General features: G+C 39.6%; 1 long non-coding RNA gene across 1 annotated transcript in view; it reads left to right on the forward strand.

Annotated features, from left to right (window-relative positions):
• The window catches only part of LOC134437169 (uncharacterized), a 3906-nt gene extending 510 nt beyond the window's left edge, over window positions 1–3396 (forward strand). The window contains exons 2-6 of the long non-coding RNA XR_010032337.1: window positions 482–512; window positions 684–754; window positions 1499–1564; window positions 1708–1776; window positions 3229–3396. This is a non-coding gene — a long non-coding RNA (uncharacterized LOC134437169). The remainder of the gene's footprint in view (window positions 1–481; window positions 513–683; window positions 755–1498; window positions 1565–1707; window positions 1777–3228) is intronic.
• Window positions 3397–3650: the final 254 nt, after the last annotated feature.

Consider the following 3650-nt stretch of genomic DNA (forward strand, 5'->3'; position numbering starts at 1 on the left):
GCGTCGTTTCGGTGTGTTCATTTTAAGCCAAGTATTCTATTTTTAAAGTTTTCTTTTACTATCCAACCCAGGTGTTTAATGCACACATGCACTTGTGGTCTTAACCGAAGATTAATCAAATGTAAGCTTTCCTGCACACGAAGTCAAAGAACAACCGACCTAGATAGAGTGCATATAACCTGAATTTAAACTTTGCACAGGGAATTGGATGAAACATGTGGGAATAGTATCCTATTTATTGAAGTGCATATCACTTTTTTTTACTTGCACTTATGGTGCAATGCAAAGCATGCACTGCCTTGTTATCTCGTTTTACTTAGCCTATATCTTCCTCTTTTAAGTGGAGCATTGTTTACAAGTAGCCTAGTTTACAGAATGCATGCTCCTCATTCACGAATCCTGTGCTGTTTATTAAATGCTTAACCTCACCAATTCCTTCTTTCTTTCTTTCTTTCTTTCTTTCTTTCTTTCTTTCTTTAAGGACTTCTGCTGCACTGTTCGAAGTCTGTAAGGTAAGACATTCAATGCTGATTGTCTTTAAGGTTTTTATATTGTTTTTATAGTGTGTGTGTGTGTGTGTGTGTGTGTGTGTGTGTGTGTGTGTGTGTGTGTGTGTGTGTGTGTGTGTCTTTTCCCTAATGTTTATGATTTGTCAATCCTTTGGGCTCTTTATGCCTTTTCAGATCAGTGCTGAATTCAAAAGAATAACCACAGTTCCCCTGCAATCCAAGCAACTGTTGCTGAATTGGCTGATGTAAGTTTCTGTATTTTTTGCCTGTCTACTTGATGGTTCCTGAGCAGAAAGCCTTTTTTACTATTGAGTTACACCCATGCATGTTAAAACCCCATAGAGAGGATCATGATCTGCCTTAGTAGTCATGGTACCAGTACATTCATATGCATGTTTCTTTTGGTGGCAGTCAGCTTCCCAATGTTGATGCCATTCATAGAATCCCAAAACAAATCAGTCCCACCACCATTTTTGACCGTAGACATGGGACTATTTTCTTTATACTTCCCTTGGCTACTATCACACATGCTTGAAACAATATAAAGCAAACGTGTTCATCATGGTTTCATCAGAGACAAACAGACTTCAGATATGGATTGCTGGAACCATGTCCTGTGGTCTGATGACACCAACATGAACACATTTTTTCGGATGGTGTCAAGCATGTGTGATCTTAACCAAGTGAGTAGTACAAAGTAAACTGTCCCATGCTCATGGTCAAGTAGTGGTAGTGGGACAGACATGGTTTTAGGCTGGATGCATGGCGTCAATATTGGAAATCTGAATTTCACCAACATGTACCATGACAATTGAAGCAGATCATGATACAGTCTGTGATTTTAAAGGCGCAGAGAGTGATTTTTTTTAAAGTAGTTTATTTCCAGAACTCATGCTGCACAGGTTACAAATGTTCTCATTTTCTTTCTTTCTTTCTTTCTTTCTTTCTTTCTTTCTTTCTTTCTTTCTTTCTTTCTTCATTTCATTAAGTTGTACAAGATGCACCATTTCTGAGGACTTCTGGCACAGTGGCCTGCACTGTTCAAAGTTTGCAAGGTAAGACATTCAATTCGGATTGTCTTAAATGTTTTGATTTGTGAATTACAGCATTTTATCTCCTTTCTTGAATGTGTGTGTGGCTTTCTCCTAATGTTAATTATTTGATTGTTAAATCCTTTGGGCTCTTTATGTCTTTTCAGATCAGTGCTGAATTGAAAAGAATCACCACAGTCCCACTGCAATGCCCTGCACTGTTCCAAGTCCACAAGGTAAAGCATTCACTTTGGCCACAACCCTACCCAGTGCACCTTAACAACTTGACTCCTGCTTTAAATTAGCTGTTACCTGAAAGGGGGTGACTAAATATTCCAGTGGTATAGGAGCTGCTTCTCGAATTTTTATATTTAAATTTTGTCATACTCTGACCAGTGAATATTAGATTATTGCTTAGTACTAGAATTGGAGTTATCTGAGACAAGATGATCTGATCTGAGAAGTGTTGATGACTACCTCCCTGGTGTTCCCACGCTCAGTGTGGAGTGTGACACTAGTTAGTTTGTATGCATTGTGCTATGCTCAACATGACATTGAGAGGCTTCAGTTGAAAGTGAGCAAGCTATCCCACGGTTTCCTTATACAATACACATACATACAATACACTTACTACACAATGCATGTGCAGCTAAACAAAAAGAAATATTAATATCTTCTATGTAGAAACAAAATGAGCACTACTATGAAGTGTATAATATCTCAGAGCACTTTGTTGACACATGTTTTTCTCTCTGATGGGTGGGTGGGTGGGGGGTGGGTGGGGGGGGGGGGGGGGGGGGGGGGGGTGTAGAAATCAGAGTCCACAGAGTGCACCAGCTGTGTTACGCTTTTCATTATATTGCCCATTGTATGTCTGCCTAGAATATTGCATGTTTTATTTTTAATCACTTAAGTTATCAGGGAAACTTATTGAGATGGGGAAAACTGTAATAACTTCTTATTTCAGCCCCTTGACAGATAAGCCCTGCATGCCATATTACTGCACGCATGCACAAACGCCAGAGATGTTCTCAATTCATCTCAGATCAGAGAATATCAGAGAGCAGAGAAATGCAGTAGACTTTTCCTTCAAAGTCTCCTCGCAAGGAACAGTATATATCGTACCTGTATATGCATAATGAAACTTGTTCTCTTAATTGAGACGAACTGATCCTTACATCTCTGTGCTCTGAAACACCTTAAATAGAGGATTGGCATCACTGGTTGTCTACTACAAGCCCCTTGTAGGTCCCAGCCAAGGACACAGTAGACCTGGGGTGTTGTTCCATATGAGAGTGAACTTTTTTCATTGGCCTGGGCCCACTGGTATTCCTGTGACACACCAAGTTTCATGTCAAAGTCTTGTCATGCTATGCAATGATCTTGTAGGCCATATAAAATTACTTCATGGGTCACAATTGGCCCTGGGTTTGAGTTTGACATCCCTGCAGAATGAAGGCAACTACACAGCTTTGGCTCTGGTATTTGACAACCTCAGGCCAATTCACACCAGCGTTAAATCATCATCCAGGTCCCACATCAGAATTACAACTGAGAATCTTGACAGTGGAACAGAGGACATGCTTTGGACTTTGCACTAACCTACTGCCCAGCTTAATGTTGATGTATTTGTTAATTCAAATGGCTTGGTTAATTTGTGTTTATTTACTTTTGTCTGTGTTGAATAGGTCATGGATGAAGTTGCCGTAGACGAAGCAATTGAAGACATCACTATTGGAATCTGCTCTGACAGAAGATTGGGCATCCCACCCTTAGGACATTGTCAGTTTTAGTGTATGTCTGTCACACACGTGACACCCAATCGGAAAGGACTCTTTTTTTCAGCAACTAAAAAACAGCAGTTATTTTTGTTAATTTAAGTGAAATGTACCTTTTTTCTAGAGATCAATTTGCTTGTATGCACTTCCAGCTCCTTGCTGGTTTAAGAATAGTACTTGAGTGTGCATATGTTTTGTACATACTGTGTTGATTTTGACCCAAACTAAAGACAAACAAAATACCAAGACTAGACTTAAATAAGACTGGGTAATAACACAAATGTGGTCCACAAAGAGGACAACCAAATGAATGGTGGACTGCCAGATGCACG

Source organism: Engraulis encrasicolus, chromosome 21 (genome assembly GCF_034702125.1).
Source record: "Engraulis encrasicolus isolate BLACKSEA-1 chromosome 21, IST_EnEncr_1.0, whole genome shotgun sequence".
Taxonomy (NCBI): Eukaryota; Metazoa; Chordata; class Actinopteri; order Clupeiformes; family Engraulidae; genus Engraulis; species Engraulis encrasicolus.